The sequence below is a fragment of the Nuphar pumila genome, chromosome 2 (assembly GCF_984573655.1).
Source record: "Nuphar pumila chromosome 2, dmNupPumi1.hap1.1, whole genome shotgun sequence".
NCBI lineage: Eukaryota > Viridiplantae > Streptophyta > Magnoliopsida > Nymphaeales > Nymphaeaceae > Nuphar > Nuphar pumila.
In genome coordinates, this window is record NC_143250.1 from 32,412,710 (window position 1) to 32,439,145 (window position 26,436).

Consider the following 26,436-nt stretch of genomic DNA (forward strand, 5'->3'; position numbering starts at 1 on the left):
TGGTTCTGTTGTGACAGTTTCGGGCTAGCCATGGGACCTGAACAACTTGACATTGATATAAAACCATGTTTCATAGAATGATATACATTTGTGATGATGATGCATGTTGATTACTATTCATTGAAATTATGTGATATTGCATAAATGATTGTTAAATAGCATGTTTACATGATTCATGTGTAGTGAGAATGCATGTTATGCTATGTGATGCAGTATATGTGAAATGCATGCAGGGAAATAGAAACCCATAGGGTTGTGTGGGCATATAGGTGTTGAGTAAAATAAATGTTGAATTAAAGTCCCAGAGTGATGATTATCTCAACGCACTAACCTAAATGGTAGTTGCATTTACCCATGGCCAAATTAATAAGATAACCCTTAAGTAGGATTCTAGGTATGCCTTGCCAAGGTGTACTTAATCAAAATTGTCCTTTGTCTACCTTAGAGAAGGTGCGCGATATAAACTCTGTGTGCCTTCTTTCTTTGTTTTGAGGGGTAATTCCTCGTTGGTCCCCAGTCGAGAAAAGTTAGGAGGCTAAAACTGCCGAATGTTGGTCCTAGTTTGGCACATCCAAGAGTCTTCTACAAAATTTAAGGATCGATCTATTATGGCTTGAAGCCATGCTCCAGGAAGTTCCTCTTAGTGTAACACTGCTCCTGGGGAATGACTTAGTTAGATACTCAAAAAATTAAAATACATAGCATAATAAATACCCAAGTGGTCTAGTCTGTTTCGTAGTGGGCCTACGTATACCCATTATGCATTTTATAAATAAGTAAAAATTTAAAATAACTGCTCACTTTACTTTTATGCAATCTTATATTTGTTCATATGTTTATATGATCCACGCATGTAATAAGATATCTTGGATTTTAAATATCTTGTTGTTATGTATGCCTAAAATGAGATATTATGGTTGTCAATATCCTAGTAATTTGAACTCCTGAACTTTACTATCTAGTGATTCAGTCGAATAGTTAATGTTGATTTTTTTTAATGTGAGTGATATATGTTTATACGAGCTCAGTATATTGTATATTTGCATTATTTATGTGAATTTTATTGAGACCCTCGAAAGTCTCACATTTTCAAAATAAAATGTTTTTAGGTAATGTGTGATCTGATAAAGTGGATGCAGGTCGTTGTTGGGGTATTGTGCGAGACCAATATTTTTGAGATCCAGGAGCTATCTGTCAAATTTTATTTAAGCATTAGTTGATGTTTTAAATTTCAATATTTAGACAGATGTGTGGATGGTTTGGTAGTTAACATAAACCATTCAATATTTTAATTAATTTCTTTTATGAATGATCGAGTGTGTGTGCTTCAAAAATATAATGTGTCTAAGAGGTTTAACCAAAATGCACATTGATTATTCCACTGTGATATAAAAAAATTTACTTATATTTTTGGGTTAAAATCTCATGGACCATTATAGTTGGTATTAGAGCTCAGGGATCAAAAATATTGGTTCGCAGTCGGTCCAGCTATCTAGCATCTCACTGTAAGTATGTTCTATCAAAATTGTATATTTTAGAGGTTTGTATAAAATAATATTTAAATTCATGGTTAATATAAGAACCTATAAAATTTAATTTGGTGTCTCACATTGTAGCTAAGTTGTGTTTGATTAACTGTAGATGGCTCATAGTGAGAACACTTCCAGTGAGAACATCTCTAATGGGATCACTCTCAGTGATAATTGGCAGACTCATAAGGGTTTTGTCATGAACACTCTTCAAAAGATAGGTGAGGCCATTCAAGCACTGGTGCAGAATCAGAATTGTTATGTCCCTCCAGTGTAGGTAGTGCACCAAAATCCCAACCCAGGGTACGAGAAGTTCTTTAAGTTAGAACCACTCACGTTTGTGGGGAAAGTCAACCCCGAAGCTGCTGAGAGTTGGCTCGAGGAGATCGAGCGAGCTTTTCGAGTTTTGTCTATGTTCGATAATAGACAAACCGATTTTGGTACCTACCACTTGAAGGGTGATGCCAAAAAGTGGTGGGATATCACTCGTACGGTGCAGTTTGCTGGAGTTGTCGATGTTTCATGGCAAGCCTTTTGGGAAGTATTTCTGGAGACTTACTTCCCTCAACACACCAAGATCTTAAAGCAGTAGAAGTTTCTGGAGCTCGAGCAGGAAAGCATGAGTTTGATATATTACACTACCAAATTCAAGAGTCTAGAGAGGTACTACCCCACATTATTCACTGATGATGAGGCGAGAGCGACCAAGTTCGTCAAGGATCTGAAAGACGACCTTAGGGATTGGGTCATGATTAGCATGCTCATAACCCTCACAAACACAATTAAGGCTGATACAACCTTGTGAACAGAGTGGGAGAAATAAAGGAATGAGTCATCCAAGCAACCTACGAAGATGGAGGACCACCACAAACAACAACCTTTCGATGGGAAGAAGTCCTTTCCACCTACCAAGAGGTAGAAACAACAAGCAAGAAAAGGTTAGCAACAACAACAGAGGTGTCGTAAGAGCAACAGAGTTCACAATGGACTGGTATTCCCTAAGGAGTCTATTGTCTCTTACTACTATGTGAGGCAAGGTCACTTTGCTCAAGATTTTTTTAAGAAGCAAGGTGATGAGAGGTGACAACAACCAAGGAAAGGTCAACCCCAACGATAGCCACAATAGCAACAACATCAGGTTTAGCAATAGAGCTGAGTGTCAGAGCGAGTGTATGCTGCTACGACAGATCAGTTGTAGCAGAATGACTTAGTCCAAGGAACGATTCTTGTGGAAAGACAAGTCACTTTTGTACTTTTTGACAGTGGGTCTACTCATTCCTTTGTTTCTATGATTTATGCTAATCTATTGTGATTGCCTATAGAACCACTTACCTTTGCCCTTGACGTTTGTACCTCGATTCAGAATAATTCTTTGTGTGTCTCATGTTTAGGATATAAATACAGAGCTACAGGGATAGGATTTACGTGCCAATCTGGTCCAACTTGACATGAAAATTTATGATATCATTTTGGGAATGGATTGGTTATTCAAACACTATGCGAGTATTTTGTGTCAAGAAGGGAAGGTTGTGATATCAAGACCTGATGTCCTAGAGATAGAGTTTAAGATGTCTAGACCTATTTTGTGTGGTTGTATCATCTCAACAGTGAAGGCTCAGAGATGTTTAGATAAAGGAACCACCACCTTTTTGGTCAGTGTGGTTGGGACATAGTCTGAAATTCTGTCGATAGAAGATCTCGATGTAGTCAGTGAGCACCTGGACATTTTTCCAGAAGATCTACTGGGACTTCTGCCAATCAGAGAGGTAGAGTTTGGTATTGATATGTTGCCTAGAACAACACTGATTTCCAAGGTACCCTACCGCATGGCGCCAGTAGAGCTCAAAGAACTCAAGAAACAACTGCAGGAGTTGGTAGATCGTGGTTTTGTTAGACCGAGTGTTTCACCTTAGGGAGCACCAATTTTGCTTGTTAAAAAGAAGGATGACTCTATAAGGTTGTACATAGACTACCACATACTCAACCAAGCCACCATTAGAAATAAATATTTGTTACCCCAAATTGAGGTATTGTTCAACCAATTATGTAGAGCAAAGATATTTTTGAAGATCGATCTACATTCTGGCTACCATCAACTCTGAGTGAAGGATGGCGATATCCATAAGACTGCTTTTCGGATGAGATATGGGCACTACAAGTTTGTGGTGATGTCATTTAGGCTCATGAATGCCCCGACCACATTCATAGACTTGATGAATCAAGTATTTCGTCTCTACCTCGATTCCTTTGTTATTATATTTATAGATGATATCTTGGTATACTCTGAGAGCAGGGAACAACATCGAGACCACTTGAGGATTGTACTAAGTAAAATCATGGAATACCAATTGTATGCTAAGTTCTTTTAAGTGTCAGTTTTGGCTCGAGGTGATTATATTCTTCGGCCATGTGATCTCGAAGGATGGTGTTGCAGTAGACCCTGCTAAGGTAATTGAGTTTTTTCTAACTTTTGTTTTGAGGAAACAAATATGTAAGATTAATTTTTTCTAAATTTAGTAAATAATTTTGGATAATTTTAAAGGTTGATGCAATCTTAAACTAGGAACAACCAAAGAATGTCCATGACATAAGGAGTTTTATTGGATTAGCGGGTGTAAACACCCCAAATTTTTACTCACCTCCCCGACATTTCCACCAAGCATCATCATCCATCCTAGGAGATCGCCGGAGGGAAAAATGGTCATTTTCTGAGCTCAGAGTTTGCAAAAGCTCAAATTTCATATGCAACTCTCAAAATTTCTCTATTTTAGCTCAGATGTTCAAAATTCTAGTCCTGACAGAAGACAGGAATCTCCAAATCCTGTTTCAGGATTACATTTCATAAGACATGTCATTGCATATCATTGCATAAGCATCTCATATCACTGCACTGCACAGCATGTCATTTCGAGGTCCAGAACTCTCGATTTTAAAATTTTCAATCCAGATTCAAATTTCAACTATTTTAAAATTGATTTCAAAACCCTGGGTCTTCAAAATTGTCAATTCTTCTCATTTTACCCCCAGGACTCTGAATTTCAAAATATTTTCTCAAGAAAACAATCTGGATAGTTTTCAATGTGGATTTCAGCCACTTTATCTCAGATCTTCCCCTTTTGTCAGCAATTTCAACTATCATTCTTTTGCAAAATTACCGTACAGGGGCCAACTCTTTTCAAAATGTCTGTTTTGCCAATTGGTCCAGATTTTTATAAAAAATCCAAAAAGAGGTTTACTGTCTTGTACTTATTTCAATAAAGAAGCAACGTGGGGTCCACCATGAGGTGGTGCCACATAGGCTTTCCTTTTGAAAAACCTGAATTTAAAAAAAAACCCAAAAAATATAGGAGCCTTGTCCCTGGAATGGTGCCACTGGATCATTTTCTCTCTCCTCCCATTTTCCTGCCATGTGTCACCTTCTCTCTCATGCCATCCTTTGACACGTGTCAGTGTGGGGTCACTTTAAGATGGCGCCACATGTCATTAGCTACCTCTTTATTCTATGCCACATGTCAATGTCCACCACCTTCACACCTTGCCAAGTGTCATTCTGATGTCGCTCTGAGGACGCCACATGTCATGTGCTGCCCTGTCTAGAAAAAGTAGAACTTGTCTCCCCTGAGGTGGCGCCATTTGAGGTATTTCTCTTGCAAATGACACATGCCATTCTCTCATTTCCTTAGAAAAAGCAGACTGACACATGTCATACTTTGCTCTTCTCAGAAAAAGTAAGTGACACATGTCACCCTTTGACTCTTCTCAGAAAAAGCAAGGGACACATGTCTCTCTCTGCTTTTCCTAGAAAAAGCAAAAGGACACGTGTCACTCTTGGCATCCTTCAGAAAAGCAACAATTCAAAAAAATTCAAACACAAGCTTGGTGGCGCAAATACTGATTTTCTTCCATAAATTCATTTTTTATTTTATTTTTGAGGTGACGCCACATGGCTCTTCTCCTCCTTCTCTTTCCTCCCGCCACGTGTCACTGCAGGATCTCCAGAGGTGGTGCCACATGTCCACCCTCCATTCTTCCAGAGCCAGCCTCATTTGAATTTCAAATACTACCCTGAGGTGGCGCCATTTGAAGAGTCTCCTCCAGCTAGCTGACACTTGTCAGAAGCAGAACCATCCTGAACTGCCACATGTCCAGGCCTCCTTACATCAGAAAAAGTAAAAACAACTTTCCTCTGAGGTGGCGCATCCTGCTTCCTCTGTTCCTATCCTCTTGCCACATGTCAGTGTGGAGCCATCCTGAGGTGGCGCCACATGTCAACCCTTGTTTCTTCCAGAAAAAGAAAAAATTTAAACATTTAAAATCCTCTGAGGTGGCGCCACCTGAGCCCACTGCCCTGTTCTTCTGACATGTGTCAGTGTGAAACCACTCTGATGTGGCGCCACATGGCATGCTCCCATTTCTTCCAGCTTCAAATCTCAAACCCCTTTTGAGGTGGCGTCATTCTAGAGCTCCCACTTGGCTTCATTTTATTTTTATTTTTTTATTTTATTCGGTTCAAAATAAAAGTAGCCCACCATGAGGTGGCGCCATATGAGGAGCCTCAGAAAAAGCAGAATTCGAATTTCAAACTCCCAAGCAACACCCTCTGAGGTGGCGCATAGGGGAGACTCCTGCAGAGAAAATCAAGCTAAGTTTTGAAAATTTTCAAACTCCCCTGCTGAGGTGTCTCACCCACAAAATTCACATTTTTTTATTTCAAAAATTCCAAATGGCATGCTCTGAGATAGCGCCACATGGAAGGCTCAGATTAAACCTGTTTGAATTTCAAAAATCTTCAAAATGGCTATAAAAACCACAGCCCACGCCCAACTTGGGGGAGGCTCCTTTGGATTTTGAACTTCAACTAAGATTTTCTAGAAGTCGACTTTGCTTTTCTGAATTCACGCCCCCCCTGGGCTCAGTTGAGAGGGTGCATTGAAGCACCAACCTCGCTCGCATCACTTCCAATTCGATCTAGGCGTGTGGATCGATTTTTGTGGACCTTCTGAAGCCCGGATTGAAGGACGAAAGAAGTCATTCAAAGCCGCTCATTTCGGGAGTTCCAAAACTGCAGAAGAACGCAAGGTGCACTTATATTCCAATTGATTTTATCATAATAATGTCATTGCCTCAATACGTATTATCGTTTTGAAGAAAGAGCTCATCCGATGGATGGATCGAGCTATTCTCATAAAAGGACGTATATCAAATGAAATCTTTTATGCTTCCTTGATTCAATTTTTCACATTTCATCATGTTCATGCATTAAAATAAGTTAGATTTATGTTTTATTTCATTAAAATAGCATGTTCCATGAATTTATTGGATATTTCATGTATTCAGCTTCATTTCTGTAATTCCCTGTTTTTGTCAGTCAGTCCACTTTTCATTTCATGTATTTATTTTTCATTAAAAATGCTAAAAACATCACAGTACGCGCCCCTAGGTGTCCCTAACAATCTTCAATAAATTCGGAATGATTTGAATCTGTTTACTATGTTAAAAATTCAAAATGTTAGGTCGGGTTTTGTTACCTGGGAAACGTTTTGAAAATTTATTTTCGACTTGTAAAATCGATATCTCCCTCATGTGAGATCTGATTTTCGATCTTAAACATGCCCTAAACTCGGAATGATGTCTAGTATTTAACATGATTTTTTCAGATTTTTATGAATTTTTTTTATGTCTGACAAAAATCCTAGAGTTCGGGACACGTGTCAGAGCTTGATTTGAGTCTCTGAGACTTTGGATCGACTTGGGTCGATGGTTTCTCTTTGGGTGTTGCTCCAAATCCAAATCTGTAAAAAATGAATGTCATGTTCGAGATGTCCTCTGTTTGCCTCTGAAATTTTATGATTTTTAGGACAGTCTTAATATCAGTTTTGGATTTTCCTTGTTAGTCTTCTGTTTTGTTATGTTTATCTGTTCTATTGATTTAGGTAAGTAATGTCGTATTTTTATCTCTGTTCCTGTTGATCAAATGCCAAAATCATAAAAACAAAAGTTGTTTCTGTAGGTGTCATTAGTTCCTCATTTAAATATAGGAAATTTCTATGGTCAGCTGCTATTTTTTATGCAATTTTACATCAGAACAGGTTGATTTTACCTCCGTCAGAACCAAATCCCTGTTATCGAATGCACCGTAGTTCAAATTCTAAGGCTGTAAAATCCAAAGTTGCTTATTTTCATGTCATTTAGCAGTCTGCGAAATATCAGATGTTTCTATGTTGGAATTTTTGCATTAATGCATTAGATGTTTTATTTGGTTCGGGTCCGTAAGCGAAATTTGCCCGTTTTAGGATTTTCTGTAAATTTTCGCATCTAAACCATGTCATTTTGTGCGTTTTATAATTCTAGGTTGTTTATAAGGGCAGAGAGGTGCTCCCTACCGAATTTGGTGTGATTTGGAATTCGTTTGATGCTCGATTTAGCTGTATCATCAAAATAGGGCCCTGCAGGACCCCGATCCAAGCGAAAAATAAGTGAAATTCGTTATTTTGGATGAAGTGCAAAATATCAAATTCTGATTTTTACAGTCTTAATATGTTTATCAGCATATCATCATGCCTCATCTTGCATTTCATCATCATTTGGTCCAATTAAAATTTCAAAATCTCGAATTTCACCAAAATTTCCTTCAAAAACCCTGATTTTAAAGATGTAACCTTGATATTAGGGGTATTTTGGTCATTTTGACCATAATTTCGAATTTCAAACTATTTATTACTAGATTTTCTTGCATTTACATCATTTCAAATATCAAGGAAGTGTGAAAATGGGGTTTATATCCAACTAAGTCCAATAATCTCAGGATATTATTGGAAAATCTTGAAAAAAACCCACATATTTGAGCTAATCGCATTTCAAGTTTGGCAGGGACATTCAAAAGAAGGAGTTGAAGTCTGCAATTTCCTTTTATTTCATTTAATTAGTGATGTAATAATGTACATTTGGAATAAGAGGTTTAATTTTTTGCTTAAATTAGGAATCATATCATATAGTTTGATTTTGCAATATCCTGAGTATGCAATTCATGCATTTTATTTCAAAAGCACCATGGATGTACACGAATGGCACGTGCACCAACTTTTAGAGAGTTGATGAACTCGGTGGAGTCCATATTTACGGCCCTAGTCGGAATATGGACGAGACCCAGATTCTGCATCTTTCTACTAGTCACACTGAGCCTACACTCTTAGGCTATCTTCCAAAGTTCACTGCATATTTTCATTTTAGAAAGTATTTTAGGATTGACTAAGTAAGTTATAAACATATTTACGGCCATAGTCGCAATATGTAATAATTCTACTTAGCTTAATCCTAAAATTGCATATTTCCTTGAAAAGATGTTTTCTCAAAAGGCATTCATTCATATCATCTGCATCAGGAAATCACTTGCATTTCTCATGATTTTCTCAAGAAAATTTCATTACGAAGAAATCGATTTCTCAAGATGCTTTGAAAAGGTTTTCAAAGATGTTTCCCAAACTAAGTTTTCCTTGATTTTCCCAGAAAATGTTTCTTATCTTAGAATTCATTTCCAAATTTTCAAAGGAAACTTTCCATCATTTTCCAGAGTCAAAATTGATTTCCAATTCCTCAAGGCTAAGATTTTTCAAATTTCAAGTTCCTAAGATTCGATCTTCTTTCTCCAAAGATTTTTCAATGAATTTTAATCATTTTCCAAAGAAAATTCTCAAAGTTAGATTTTTCCTCATAAGCATTTTCTCGAGAATTATTTCTACTTTTCCCAGGATTTTCATCCATTCATGATTTTCCCAAATCTTCATAAATTTTCTTGAGATTTTTCAGTCCTTTTATCAGAGTTTCCTGAGAAATTGATTTTTATCTTTTTTCTGAAAAATATTTTTCAACTCCAAAGCATTTTCTGAGCATACATCATGTTTTTCCAACTTGCATTTGATAAAATCTCATAGCACATGCCTGAATTCTCTGTGCATTTAGGATAGAACACAATTTTGATAATTCAACTAAGTCAAGCACAATTTTGGTCCTTGGTTCGATTACCCCTGTTAAAGGCGGCAGGAATAGTCGAACCTCGTACCGATAGGTCGAGCCCCATCCCATGGATTTTCCCGCTATTTTCAAAAATGGAGGCGAGTATTTCAAAATAATTTCCAAAATCCGGTCAAGTTTGACTCGCGAGAGCATTTTCCTCTCACTCCCGCAAGGGAAGGGAAGACAGAAAAATTTTCGCGATGATAATAGCGGGCTACTATAGACATTTTATCCAAGACTTTTCACGGATAGCTTCACAGATGAACAAGCTCCTACAGAAGGGAACCAAGTTTGAGTGGAATGCGAAGTTCAAGGAGTGTTTCCAAACTCTAAAGAAGAATTTTGATGTGGAGTCGGCGATGAAGTTGATCCACAATATGAGATCCAAATGGATCTCCACGCACAGAAGCTTAAAGTTTTAACAGGAGAGTCCAAACATGACTCAAATGATCTATGATTAGAGGCAGGGTCACTCGTAAACATGGAAAATAAGTGCAACAAGCACACCTTTCCAATGGATCTAAGAACACAAAAATCGGATCTGTGTTGTCCAATTTATGAGCAGTTCTCTAAACTAGACAGACTGGTCGCTGGATGTCCAATCGATGTACAATTGGTTGACTTTAGAAGGGTTTTCGGACCCTTTAACGATGGATTTTGGGAAAACTCCAAACAGATAATTTATGTGAAAATTTGTTATCTTTTCAACAAATCAAGATTTTCAATTTTTGAATTAATATATTGAAAGTTATGTTCAAAATACATTGATGTATTTTTTGTTCCAAACTATACAACATGATGAGCAAGATTTTAAGCATGCAGAAAACAAGTAACTTTTAAGATAGCAAACATTTGATTCATCAAATACTCAAAACATAAAAGTTCTTAATCAGAATGTTATCTTTTCAGAACATCAATTAGATTGACAAACATAGTATAAGTGATGGAGATATACTTCAAACACCCAATACTATCAGGAATATAATATAAAGTCTAGAACTTAGCTATCACTCGAGTAACAGGGCTTGACAAACATTTTAGACCAATAACGAAATAGATTTAGAACAATGGATAAACATAAAAGTTGTAGATCCAAATGTTATCTTTCCAACAAGCTAAGATTAGAAACTTTCTGTTCAGCCGTTTAGGAGAACAAAGCAATATACCAAACTCTGTTAGAAAATGAATGTAACAGACAACCATGCAAATCTCATTCAAGCAACAGAATTTGTCAGGATTTTGAGACACTTCAAGAAATTGAATTTTACAAAATGCTAAACATGAACGATGTAGGGCCGGATGTTAGCTTTTCAACAAGATAAAGTTCACAATTTTTTGTTCAGCTGTTTGGGAGAACATAGCAAAATACCAAATACTGCCAGAGAGCTTGTCCATACAAATCCGACTAAACAACAATAACTAAATCTCATAAACACAATCTCAGACTTAGCAAAAGGGACTTCAACAAGTAATTTAACAAGTAAAACTTTGATTTCAACACTAACACCACATCAATAGCTTGTAAAAAATTTAAACACGGTTCTGAACAACAAGTTTCCAACAGAAAATCAACACACAGTCATACAATAGCAGAAATACTAAAAAAATAAGTTGCAGAAAAATGTATCTATTTGCAACCAACAAAAAACCAATCTTCAGCAGTAACACAGGTTGTTTAAATTGAGATTGAGTAGCAGCAATCGACGTCTCCAACACCCATGATAAACAATACAACAACAACAAAACTTTAGCCTTTTCTCATGCACAGCAGCACCAAACAAGACCTTCTTTGTTGAACCAACAACCACCACGTCTAGCACCTTCTAATCCTTTTTTCAGTACTTTTTTTTTCTTAAAAGCAAAGAAACTCCCCCTGGTCAACCTCCCCTCTTGGGTTCTTAAACCCTAAAAATGCTTTTCATAATGGAGGGGAGACCTCCCCAAGGTTGTCGCCCCCAAGGCCATTGAAATGGCTAATTTTGAAATTAGCAATTAACACACTCTCAACAACCATTTTGACTTTCAAAGTCAAGGTTGAGTTCAAATGAGGTCTATAATTGTCCTCCAAAAGTGGTGCCACATAGTGTCTAAAGTGATTTGGATCTTGGGCAAGATCCAAACAACTCTATGAAATGGACCCAAATCAAAATGTACAAGAATTTCATTAAGGCAAAAAAAGGAAAACTATCTGGTATCCCCATACACCCTCTAGTGCCATAAAAAGATCCTATAGGGCACTAGAACTATCCAGATCCATAGAATTCGACACCTAAATAAAATAAAATAAAATAAAATAAAAAGAAATATCTAATATGTTTCCAAGCTTGTCAAAATAGAATCAAAACATCAAAATAGAAATATCGATGGACAAGGGTTACTTCGAGGATCCACTTGGATAGGAAAAGTCCTTAATGGGATTGGATCATCTTGGGTAATATTGCCCTGATTTGGAGAGTTGGATTAGGATCCAACTCATCTTCAATGCTCGGATTTTCTAGATGCTCTGTATCAAAGCTCATGACAGCCCCTGTATTGGTTTTATCGTCAGGTAGTGGAGGTTTTGTGGTGTACACAGACGCCTCAAGCACAGGCCAAGGATGTACTCTAATGAAACACGAGAAGGTTATTGTGTACACGTCTCGTCGGCTAAAGACTCATGAGAGAAATTACCCTATTCATGACTTAGAATTGGCAGCAGTGATCTTTGCCTTTAAGATATGGCATCACTGTTTATGGAGGAAGAAATTTAAAGTATTCTCAAATCACAAGAGTCTGAAATACTTGTTCTCTTAGAAGGAGCTCAACACGAGCCAACGAAGGTGGTTGGAGTTCTTCAAGGACTATAAGTTTACTATCTTGTACCATTCAGAGAAGGCCATTGTTGTAGTTGATGCACTCAGTAGAAAGACATGAGGCATTTCGGCAAGTTTGCTAGGAATGAGATGGAAATTGTTAGAAGATTTCGTGGAATGGAAGCCCTTTGCCGAAGATGTAGGGGTGATTCAATTGTCTAGCGTGATCGTTCAGTCTGATCTCATCACTCAGATCATTCAGACTCAGAAGGAAGACCCCTAATGTGAGAAATTAAAGGCTATTGCTCAGTTGGAGCATACATCCTCGATGTCCTTTCTTTTTGTGAAATATTTTTATATGAAAGCAATATGAAAACCAGATACCAAATATAAAAATCGGTTCTCACTAGTGGTAGAGACCGGGTCGAACTCAGAGAAAGGGGAATACTTTGTATTCAAACAAGTAATTGACTACTCTTTATTGCCAAAATGAAAAAGTACGAGGAAAGTAAAGTTAATTAACTATTACAACAAATGAATATCATACGCAGAGGGTTTAAAATGGTTTTATTACAACCCAAGAATTAAATGGAAATTAAAACTCCTAATCTAAAAAAATGAAAGTCTTCTATGCTTGTGCCTCCATGTCGCGTGTCGAATGCATGCGCAACAAGTATCACTAGCTTGCTTGCTCCTGCTCCATGCCTCCCTACACAATTCAAAAGCACACGAGAAGCACAAAAGAAGAACTAACACTATACTAAAAAAATGCATAAAAAATGCTAAAATCTAAATCGAAACAAGGAAAGATAATGCGAAAGAAATGCAATGACAACTATGAATGCAATGTTCACTAAATGAAAACTAAATGCTAAATGATAAGTAAACACAAATGCTAAACATCAAACTTACACAAATTTCAAATGCTAGTTAAGATGTAAAACAACATATAAGATGCAATTACGAAGTGCTAAAGTAAATAATTTGATATGCAAGATAAGGTAAAAAGTGAAAATAGAAGGATAAACCCTATATAAAACCTGAACTACACATTGTAAACATGAATTTGAGACTGAGATATGTGTGCAAAATGTGTGGAAATGACTAAATGAAAATACTTGTATGCAACACAAAGGACCGATGCAACAAATTACTAATAGATGCAAATCAAAATGCTAAATCAAAACAGATACTAATGGAATCAAAGGCTGCTTAACTAGATGCTAAACAATGAATAATGCAATTCAAAACTGCTGCTACACTAGAACTACTGTTTTGCCCTTACATGAATGCAAACAACTGAATAACCGTGAACTCTATTTGTTGTATCAACAGATTTTAGAATAATCTACACTTAAAGTGCTGGCAAAAATGTTGTTGCCGGACTGGGATCTAAGATTCAGCTAAGCAGTTGCTGATCTGTATCTCAACAAATGATTCAAAGTGAGTCTGGCAGGTGTGGAAAGACTTCCAGCAATGCACAACAATTTCAGACAACCAAATCCTTCAGTTGCATTCACTAAATGAATACTAATGCTAATCTGGTGTTATTGCAAATCTAATGAACTAAAATCAGAGAATCTGATGTAAAAACAGAGAATTTGCTGTAATGTTTCAATGTATACGCAATGAGCTCAAATACCGGATGCTAATGCAGGGAATTAGGGAAATTGCATACAGAGAATTGATGCAATTCGATGATATAGAAACAACAGCAAAACACACTGTAGATGTTGATGCAATGGTCGTGAAAGACATAAAAGGAAATGCACATACACTATAGATGATAAGATCAGGATGATACTGAAATCACTCCTTAACCTAATTCACGGTGAATCAGATCTACACCGTGAAATCACTTTTGAATCTGATTCACGGTGAATCAGATCTTCACCATGAAAACTGGCAGAAGACTCAAAATTTGAACTACTAAAAAAATATCCAGCACACGCTGGATTTGATCTGATGAGAATGTTGTGTTGAGCAGAGATTGTGTTATAAACAAATGCAAATCAACAGATGATCGTGCAAATCACACGATGACTGCGACAATTACAACAAAAATTGAAAGAACTGCTGTGAAGGATTTCACGGTGAACCAAAGCTTCATCGTGAAATCAATCTCAAACCTGATTCACAATTAATCATATCTTCATTGAAAAGCACAGGTCACGGTGAATCAGATCTTCACCAAATTCTAACAGCTACAACAATTCATGTAAATACAAATTGTGATGATGAAAGTTAAAATGCAAGTGTAGATGCTGGTGCAGATGGAATGTAAACGATCAGATGTGTTGCAGACATTAGATCTATGCAATGAAAGTGAATGAAATAAAATTGCTAAACAGAACGCTGGAAGGAAATTATTCAAACGAAAATGCTAAACTCAGCAGTGCAGAAAGAAAATGTTGAAATGCAACAATGAAAGAAACTCAATCTAGTTTTTTTTCTTTTTTCTTTTAAAAATAATTTCACTTAATATAATACAGAAATACTAATAAGAAAGAAGAGATTATCAGATTAACTAGAGTATGTTGAGAAGAGAAAGATTGAGAAGAAGAAGAAGGGGAAGAAAGAAGGAAAAGGAAGAACACACTTATTATGTGAGATTGGGTTGAGAAGAGATGGCCTCCAACCTTCACACTGCTGCCGGATTGCAAAGACTCCACCGGATGAGAGGAAGAGGGAAGAAGATAAGAAGAAGAAGAAAAGAAAGAAAAGAGAGGGAATAAAGAGAGAAGAGGGAAATCTGGATCGGAGAGAAGGGGAAGGAGAGAGAGCAACTTACGTAGAGGAGGAGACCCCTTTTCCTTCCTCTACGTGAGTTTTTAAAGGGGCTTGAGTGGTAGTTGTGGTAAAATTACTACAACTCCCACTACTTTCAAAATTTTCATTTTACTACTCTCTTAAAAAAACTATTTGTTAAACACCTTGATTTTCGCACATTTTTGTAAAACTTCAACTAAACCTATTCTAACTATATTATTCTTCATTATTTTACAAACTGAACATACTATATTAATTACAAATAATAATTTATGCACTAAATTGCAAAGTAAACCTAATTTTCAAGCATTTTCTCCTTTTTATCCTTTTTGCACATTTTCTCGAAACTAATACAACTTGGGTTTTTAATACATTTTTCTATAAAATCATGTATAGTTTAATATGAATTAAACCCTAAAATATATGCATGATCAAATGCCCCTATGTTTATCTTTTGCTAGTCCTCGAGCAAACTAGAAAAATGCAAGAAATTCAAACTATCAACTAACTCACTTTCGTAGGAATCACAGTTGCATTTAGCATATGCAACAAGCCCTTTCAACCCCTGGGTTACCCCAATGGACGAGAAAGGTCTTGTAAGGGTTTGCAGTGATGCTACCCACAAACATTTTTGCGATGAATGCACAATATTACATATCCTTATAAAGAGTAGGTAGTTAAAGACTTTGTTTTCACAAATATTTCTTGTTATTTGCAAAATCACAATATGATTAGAGTCTTTTATATACCACCACAGAAAAACAATTTCTTTCACTTTTCTAAATATCATAATTATTTATGTTTTATTCTTAGAAAATCCACTAAAAATAGGTTATTATTTACTTATCCTCACTCATATATTTTCTGCACAGATTTTTTTCAATCACACTTCTAAGCACTGAACTTTTTCTTTTTAAGCTCTTTTCTTTTTTTGATTTTTAATTTTTTACACTTTTTCTTTTTGTGCACTTATTTTTATTTTATGGCTTGCGTATGGTCTGCTTTTATGCCCTATGCAATGTCAATATCTTTTATACTTTTTCAATGTATACCAAAAGATATCGACTAAGATATAAAAGTGACTTTCTTCATTTACCTTTTCGATATGAGACTCAAACACTTCAACTTGTGTCTATTCTCAGCTACTAAGGATTACGAAGATTACCACTCTCCTTTTTGAAATGAAACTCAAATGCTTCAACTTGTGTTTAAGTCATATCTACTAGGGATTGTAAAATTATTCAAACAACCTAACACATGCTCTTTTTACTTTTGAGCTCATTTTTGCACTTTTGTTCATTTGCTTAGTTTTTAAAAAATAACATTATGCATATTCATATTTGTGATTCAAAATAAACTCTAACATGCATCTATCGTCATTTCTTTGAAATCCACATAAAGAACCATAATTTCTAGATCCATGTCAGAAAAAAATTCGTGGGGCTTAAAAATCCTCTTAAAACATTAGATTTTGAATAGCATTCATATAAGTTCAAACTCTTTCTTTAAAAACCTACTTTTCATAAAAGATGTGTAAAAATGTGCAAGTACGTAGACAGAAATATCAGAGTGTGCAAACTACACCCTCCTCCATGCTTGAATGACACCGTCCCAGTGGCACTCCCCCATGCTTATATGAAACTATGTGAATGCATATGAGCCACAAAATGAAGGGAAATAGTAGAATCATCCTGATATGAAATATGAATGTACGTCCTACGACTACATAAAAGGAAATATGCCCATGACATGATATGAAAACTCATGAATGAAAAGAAAAAAAAATGAAAAAAAACTAAGAAAATGTACTAATCCTAAGGGTAAATCTAATAATATACAACATATGGGTTGTCTCCCATAAAGTGCTAAGTTTCACGTCCCCAGTCAGACGGATCTATAGAAAAACCCTTCATCGTCCTTGAAATCAATGGACATGAAGTTATGCTCAGTCGGGCTCTCTGAGAAAAAGAGTGTCATCTCTGACACTGCGCACTGTGTTCCCACCCACTCTACCCTTAAGAGTAATATCATGACTCTCAATACTGGATGACAGGAGGTTAGTCTTCTCTTGGAGACTACTCTCAAAAGAAGAGTCAAGAACCGATCAACTATCAATGTATGAAACATCAAGCAAGGGATGGATGTGATCCAGCTTGACTAGGTCAAGCATCTTTTGCATACGCGCCTCTTGCTTGCTAAAAGCAATCAGTTGCCCTAAGGCCTAGGGAACTGGGGCTCGGGAAATATATAATGATTGTACAAACTACGGGCCTTGCCCCTTCTCTTGGAGCCTAATGGAAGAGATTGACTAGTCAGTAGGTATAACAATGGGCTCATCAGTCAATTCCTGAATGGGGTGATATGCTTTCCCACTCTGAAGGGATATAACAGATTTGACCTGCTCATGGTGTGAATCTATGGGTGCAGGTTAAAGAACATGGAATCCTCTCCCTTTGGGACGACAACAGGCTGACTAGATAGGCGCCCCTCGCTTTGCCTGCTGAAGGCCTCAGCCAACTGTCCCATTTGAATCTCTAGCTTGGCTATTGACTGCGTGTGGGAACAAAGAGTAGCCTTAATGTCAGAAAAGGCCTATAACATCTTCTCCTGAAATGATGTGCTTGATGTGGGCTCCTGAGGAGAAGGTAGACTAAACTGCGGGTGAACCTGTGGAAATATGGGATGCGAGTAACCTTATGAAAAGTCACTTTGTTTGTTCTGTGTTTGGGAAGGTTGATGGGGTGGGTCAAAATTGAGGTGGTTTCGCCATCCCGAGTTATATGTAGGTGCAAAAGGATTATGCACGGGTCTAGCGAAACCTTGGGCAACCTTCACCTGCTCCTGAACGAATTCAGGATATAGCAGTGTTGTCGAACACTCTGAAACAAAGTGTGCAGGGCTAGCGCATAGCGCACACACTTTTTTTACTGGACTCCTCGAAGATGAATTGACTAGGAATTGATCTAACTTCTTAGTCAACAGATTAACTTTGGTTTGCAATTCGCGCTCTGACCTTACTTCAGAAATCTCAACTTTTCTAGGACCACTAGGCACAGATGTGGTCCTATCAAGCCGTGAGGATAAGGCATGATGCATGACGTTCTCACTCAAGGTCTCAAATAAAGACCATGCCTCATCCTCACTCTTGAGCATGAAAGTGCTCTCACACGATGAATCAACCATTTGCCTGTCCTTCTCGGTTTGGCCATCATAAAAATACTGCACCAGTTGCCAACAGGGCACCTGGTGGTGGGGGCACTTACGAAGAAGATCTTTCATTCTCTCCCAAGTTTAGTGGAATTTTTCTCCCTTAATCTGAGAGAAACGGGTTATAGCTTTGCGAAACTGATTCACTTTACCAATTGGGAAGTACTTTTTGAGGAACTTGTGTTGCATTCCTTCATAAGTGGTAATCAGAACCATATCGAGAGCCTTTAGCCAGTGTTTGGCTTTATCTTTGAGGGAGAACAGGAACAACATCAATCTCAATGCATTATCCCCAAAATTGTTGATCCATATTGTGGAGCAGATCTCGATCAACTTGTCGAGGTGACGGTAGGGGTTTTCATTGCTAAGGCCATAGAACGATGGTAACATTTGGATAACGCTAGCCTTGGTCTCAAACTGGTTCGCTCCTACATCAGATCTCGTGATGCAGGAGGCAGGAGTATAGGTGTTAGGCATGAAGTACTCCCTAAGGGGATAAATCATCTGTTGATCCTCAACCATGGTTGCAGCTCTATGGGCTCTCTTGATAAGGGACTCGGGGTCCTCGATTGGCTCTACATGCTCAGGGTCAAGCAAGCGTTGCCCTTGTATACACCATGAGGTAGACCAGTGCAACAATCGTCCTAACTTTGGTTTTTTCTACCTAACTAACGTGCTAGCGGCCAAACCACGAGCGAGTAAGCAAAAGCAAATACTAAAAACTAGAAATAAACAAAACACCACATACTTGCACTCAGCAAGGAATTTGTGAAAAGCAAACTAAGAGCACGGTACCAATCGTGCACAGTCACCTCTAAGGGAATCCTATAAATGGGTTGTGTAGGAAAAGTAAATTGTTTTTGTCGTTGTGTAAACACGTGGTTCTAATCCTAAGTACAAAAAGCAAACTAAACAATCTTAATTAATCAACTAAACAATCCTAATTAAAGAATTGAATTAAACTAACAACCTAAAATACGAGAACAAGCAGAAGACAATAAAATGAATACTCGTATTTTGCCGTTCCTCGACAACAACATCAAAAATTTGATGTCCTTTCTTTTTGTGAAATATTTTTCAAAAATATTTTTAAACGAAAGCAATGTGAAAACCAGACACCAAATATAAAAACCGATTCTCACTAGTGGTAGAGACCGGGTCGAACTCAAAGAACGGGGAATACTTTGTATTCAAACAAACAATTGATTACTTTTTATTGCCAAAATAAAAAAGCACGAGAAAAGTAAAGCTAATTAACTATTACAATAAATGAATACCCTACGCAGAGGGTTTAAAATGGTTTTATTACAACCCAAGAATTAAAAGGAAACTAAAACTCCTACTCTAAAAAAAATGAAAGTCTTCTATGTTTGTGCCTCCATGTCGTGTGTCGAATGCATGCATAACAAGTATCACTCGCTTGCTTGCTTCTGCTCCATGTCTCTCTGCACAATTCAAAAGCACACGAGCAGCACAAAAGAAGAACTAACACTATACTAAAAAAATGCATAAAATAAATGCTAAAATCTAAATCGAAACAAGGAAAGATAATGCAAAAGAAATGCAATGAAAACTATAAATGCAATGTTCACCAAATAAAAACTAAATGCTAAATGATAAGTAAACACAAATGTTAAACATCAAACTTACACAAATTTCAAATGCTAGTTAAAATGTAAAACAACATATAAGATACAATTACGAAGTGCTAAAGTAAATAATTTGATATGCAAGATAAGGTAAAAAGTGAAAATAGAAGGATAAACCCTATATAAAACCTGAACTACACATTGCAAACATGAATTTGAGACTGAGATATGTGTGCAAAATGTGTGGAAATGACTAAATAGAAATACTCATATGCAACACAAAGGACTGATGCAACAAATTACTAACAGATGCAAATAAAAATGCTAAGTCAAAACAGATACTAATGGGATCAAAGGCTGCTTAACTAGATGCTAAACAATGAATAATGTAATTCAAAATTGCTGCTACACTAGAACTACTGTTTTTCCCTTACATGAATGCTAACAACTGAATAACCGTGAACTCTATTTGTTGTATCAACAGATTCCAGAAAAATCTACACTTAAAGTGCCGACAAAAATGTTGATGTCGGACTGGGATCTAAGATTCAGCTAAACAGCTGCTGATCTGTATCTCAGCAAATGCTTCAAAGTGAGTCCGGTAGGTGTGGAAAGACTTCCAGCAATGCACAACAATTTCAGACAACCAAATCCTTCAACTGTATTCACTAAATGAATACTAATGCTAATCAAGTGTTATTGATGTTGATCAGATGAACTAAAATCAGAGAATCTGATGTAAAGACAGAGAATCTGCTGTAATGTTTTAATGAATATGCAATGAGCTCAATTACCCGATGCTAATGCAGAGAATTAGGAAAATTGCATACAGAGAATTGATGCAACTTAATGATGTAGAAAAAACAGCAAAACACACTATAGATGCGGATGCAATGCACTAAATGCAATGGTCGTGAAAGACATAAAAAGAAATGCACATACACTATAGATGAAAAGATTAGGATGATAAGATCAGAATGATACTGAAATCACTCCTTAACCTGATTCACGGTGAATCAGATCTTCACTGTGAAATCACTTTTAAATCTGATTCACGGTGAATCTGATCTTCACCGTGAAAACTGGCAGAAGACTCAAAATTCGAACTACTAAAAAAATATCCAGCAAACGATTGAGTCCATCAAACGCTGGATCTGATCTGATGAGAATGTTGTGCTGAGCAGAGATTGTGCTTTAAACAAATGCAAATCAGCAGATGATCGTGCACATCACACGATGACTGCGACAATTACAACAAAAATTAAAAGAACTGCTGTGAAGGATTTCACAGTAAACCAATGTTTCACTGTGAAATCAATCTCAAACCTGATTCACAATGAATCATATCTTTATCGAAAAGCACAGGTCACGGTGAATCAGATCTTCACCAGATTCTAACAGCTACAACAATTCATGTAAATGCAAATTGCGATGATGAAAGTTAAAATGCAAGTGTAGATGTTGCTGCAGATGGAATATAAACGATCAGATGCGTTGCAGACATTAGATCAATGCAATGAAAGTGAATGAAATAAAATTGCTGAACAGAATGCTGGAAGGAAATTATTCAAACGAAAATGCTAAACTCAGCAGTGCAGAAAGAAAATGCTGAAATGCAATAATGAAAGAAACTTAATCTAGTTTTTTTCTTTTTTCTTTTAAAAACAATTTCACTTAATCTAATGCAGAAATACTAATAAGAAAGAAGAGATTACCAGATTAACTAGAGTATGTTGAGAAGAGAAAGATTGAAAAGAAGAAGAAGAAGAAGAAAGGGAAGAAAGAAGGAAGATAAACAACACACTATGTGAGATTGGGTTGAAAAGAGATGGCCTCCAACCTTCACACTGCTGCCGGATTGCAAAGACTCCACCGGATGAGAGGAAGAGGGAAGAAGATAAGAAGAAGAAAAAAAAAAAGAAAAGAGAGGGAATAAAGAGAGAAGAGGGAAATCCGGATCAGAGAGAAGGGGAAGGAGAGAGAGCAACTTACGTAGAGGAGGAGACCCCTTTTCCCTCCTCTATGTGAGTTTTTAAAGGGGCTTGAGTGGTAGTTGTGGTAAAATTACCATAACTCCCACTACTTTCAAAATTTCAATTTTACTACTCTCTTAAAAAAACTTTTTGCTAAACACCTTGATTTTCGTACATTTTTGTAAAACTTAAACTAAACCTATTCTAACTATATTATTCTTCATTATTTTACAAACTGAACCTACTACATCAATTACAAATAATAATCTATGCACTAAATTGCAAAGTAAACCTAATTTTTAAGCATTTTTTCCTTTTGATCCTTTTTGCACATTTTCTTAAAACTAACACAAACTTGGGTTTTTAATACGTTTTTCTATGAAATCATGCATAGTTTAATATGAATTAAACCCTAAAATATATACATGATCAAATGCCCCCATGCTTATCTTTTGTTAGTCCTTGAGCAAACTAGAAAAATGCAAGAAATTCAAACTATCAACTAACTCACTTTTGTAGGAATCATGGTTGCATTTAGCATATTCAACAAGCCCTTTCAACTCCTGGGTTACCCCAGCGGATGAGTAAGGTCTTGTGAGGGTTTGCAGTGATGCTACCCACAAACATTTTTGCCATCAATGCACAATATTACATATCCTTATAAAGAGTAGGTAGTTAAAGGCATTTTCACAAATATTTCCTGTTATTTGCAAAATCACAATATGATTAGAGTCTTTTATATACCACCACAGAAAAATAATTTATTTCACTTTTCTAAATATCATAATTATTTATATTTTATTCTTAGAAAATCTACTAAAAACAAGTTATTATTTACTTATCCTCACTCATATGTTTTCTACACATATATTTTTCAATCACACTTCTAAGCACTGAATTGTTTCTTTTTAAGCTCTTTTTTTTTCTTGATTTTTTATTTTTCACGTTTTTTCTTTTTGTGCACTTATTTTTATTTTATGGCTTGTGTATGGTCTGCTTTTATGCCCTGTGCAATGTCAATATCTTTTATACTTTTTTAATGTATACCAAAAGATATTGATTAAGACACAAAAATGACTTTCTTCATTTACCTTTTTGACATGAGACTCAAACACTTCAACTTGTGTCTGTTCTCAGCTACTAAAGATCACGAAGATTTTCACTCTCCTTTTTTAAATAAAACGCAAACGCTTCAACTTGCGTTTAAGTCACATTTACTAGCGATTGTGAAATTATCCAAACAACCTGACACATGCCCTTTTTACTTTTGAGCTCATTTTTGTACATTTGTACATTTGCTTAGTTTTTAAAAAATAACATTGTGCATATTCATGTTTGTGATTCAAAATAAACTCTAACATGCATCTATCATCATTTCTTTGAAATCCACATAAACAACCATAATTTCTAGATCCATGTCAGAAAAAAATTTGTGGGGCTTAAAAATCCTTTAAAAACATTAGATTTTGAATAGCATTCATATAAATTCAAACTTTTTCTTTAAAAACCTACTTTTCATAAAAGATGTGTAAAAATGTGCAAGTACGTAGACAGAAATATCAGGGTGTGCAAACTACACCCTCTTCCATGCTTGAATGACACTGTCCCAGTGGCACTCCCCCATGCTTATATAAAACTATGTGAATGCATATGAGATACAAAATGAAGGAAAAGAGTAGAATCATCCTAATATGAAATATGAATGTACGTCCCACGACTACACAAAAGAAAATATGCACATGACATGACATGAAAACTCATGAATGGAAAGAAAAAAAAAAGGAAAAAAAAAACTAAGAAAATGTACAAATCCTAAGGGTAAATCAAATAATATACAACATATGGGTTGCCTCCCATAAAGCGCTAAGTTTCACTTTCACAGCCAGACAAATTTCTGAAAAAACCCTTCATCATCCCTGATATCAATGGACATGAAGTCATGCTTAGTCGAGCTCTCTGAGAAAAAGAGTGTCATCTGTGACACTGTGCACTGTGTTCCCGCCCACTCTACACCTAAAAGTAATATCATGACTCTCAATACTAGATGACAGGAGGTTAGTCTCCTCTTGAAAACTACTCTCAAAAGAAGAGTCAAGGACCGATCGACTATCAATGCATGAAACATCAAGGAAGGGATGGATGTGATCCTACTTGACTAGGTCAAGCATCTTTTGCATGCGCGCCTCTTGCTTGCTAAAAGCAATCGGTTGCCCTAAGGCCTGGGGAACTGGGGCTCGAGAAATATATGATGACTGTACAAACTACGGGCCTTGCCCCTTCTTCTGGAGCCTAATGGAGGAGATCGACTGGTCTGTAGGTATAATAATGGGCTCGTCACTCAATTCCTGAATGGGGTGATATGCTTTCCCACTCTAAAGGGATATAACAGATTTGACCTGCTCATGGTGTGAATCTGTGGGTGCTGGTCAAATGACATGGAATCCTCTCCCTTTGGGATGACAACAGGCTAACTAGATAGGCGCCCCTCGCTTTTCTGCTGAAGGCCTCAGCCAACTGTCCCATTTGAGTCTCTAGCTTGGCTATTGACTGCGTGTGGGAACAAAGAGTGGCCTTAATGTCAGAAAAGGTCTCTAACATCTTCTCCTGAAATGATGTGCTCAATGTGGGCTCCTGGGGAGAAGGTAGACTAAACTGGGGGTGGACCTGTGGAAATATGGGATGCGAGTAACCTTGTGAAAAGTTACTTTGTCTGTGTTGTGTTTGGGAAGGCTGATGGGATGGGTCAAAATTGAGGTGGTTTCGCCCTCCCGGGTTATATGTAGGTGCAAAAGGATCGTGCATGGGACTAACGAAACCTTGGACAACCTTCACTTGCTTCTGAATGAATTCAAAATATAGCAGTGTGTGAACACCCCAAATTTTTCAAAGATTTACAAAATGACCCTTTTGCCCTTGATTCCATTTTCTGAGAAAATCAAAATAATTTCAAAGCTAAATTTCAGTCATTCTTCAGATTCTCTGAATTAAAATTCCATATTAATGTGTTCAAAATCAATTCCGGATCTGAATCCAGTGTTTTAAATCCAAACTTCCTCAAAACCCGGATCCAAACCCATTTCTGAAGAAATTTTCTCAAAATAGTTTCTAAAATTCTCAGAAAAACTCCTTTTGTAAATATTTTACAAAAACATCAAGAAATTAGTTTCAATCTTTGATTTCTTGTAAAGCTTTAGGATTTTATTCTAAAAAAATACAAAAATAAAATAAAATAATAGAAAAATAACATGAAAAAGCAAAAATTCGGAGAAAACTACAGGAAAAGCAAATGATTTCAAGCTTTGCAAAGTTGTCTTTTGCTAAAAACCTCATTTGAAAAGCCATTTTACAAAAATTTTCTTAAAAGGAGTCTTCTTTTTAGAAAAAGAGAAAATCCACAACAAACTCCTCCCGCACTCCTTCCTTCTCCTCCTTCCATCGTCCGATCTGCAACGGCATGCTCTCTTCTCCACCTTCAATCCTCAACGGGTTTTCCTCTCTCGAAGCTTCCATTTTCCTCTTTAAGAAGAGGCCAGCTCCTGTCTTCTGGCATCGAGTTTTTTTTACGCCCACATCCATTCTCCGTTTCTCCTTCCCTCTTTTGTTGGTTCTGCATCTACCTCAACTGAAGGAGCTTAATCGGTTCCAGCCCTCCTAAACTGAAGTTCAGCAAAGGAGGCACGATCTGATTCCCCATCGCATCCTTGGTCTACAATCCCCTTCCTCAAGCTTCAAGGCTTCAAGACAACAAATAAGAGGGAGCATCATACCGATCGAATCCACCTCTTTCCCTCCGAGGCTCTCCCCTTGGTCAGGATTAAAGAAAGACCTCTTTCTGCAAGAATCTCCTAGGCAGTGACCAGAATCATCCATCCAATCGCATCCCCTTCTTGGATTACCTGTAAACTTCCTATGCTCCTTGTTATCATTTTTTTTATTTATCTTTTTCTTTCTTTTCCGTTATTTCCCATTTGCTTTTGATTGGCATTCTTTTCAACTTGATACAACATCTCATGTGTGGTGTCGATCTGCATCTAGCAGTATCGATCCATATAGAGTAATAGCAATGGAATCATCGATTCCGATATCTTTTACTTCATTTTACATATGATTCCTGTCATTGTTCTATTGAATTGTTTCTCCATTGCATTTTCTGTCATGCAGTCATATGTATACCTCTGCTTTCTCTTTGTTCTACATTTTTTTTATTTTTGGTGTTTGATGGATTCAGTAACATCATTGGTAGTAATCCTCATTTATTTATATATCTGATTTACATCATTTACATTTGTTTTACTGTTTCATATGTCCATAAAAGAAATTAGGATCTGAAACAATATGGCGTATACGCCTTTGGAACACATAACACTGTTGTTATCTTCCAAATGAGCCTACATATGGAAGTGCGTGGAAGAATCCTCTGATGGTATACATCTAGGGAGGTTGTAAATCATGTATCCGTTAGTATGGTTGTTTATACATAATATATTTTTTATAGAGAGTAATTGTTTTAACATCTTAAATCAAGACCACAGAAATAAAGAGCCGAACACTTTTTACAGCAGCT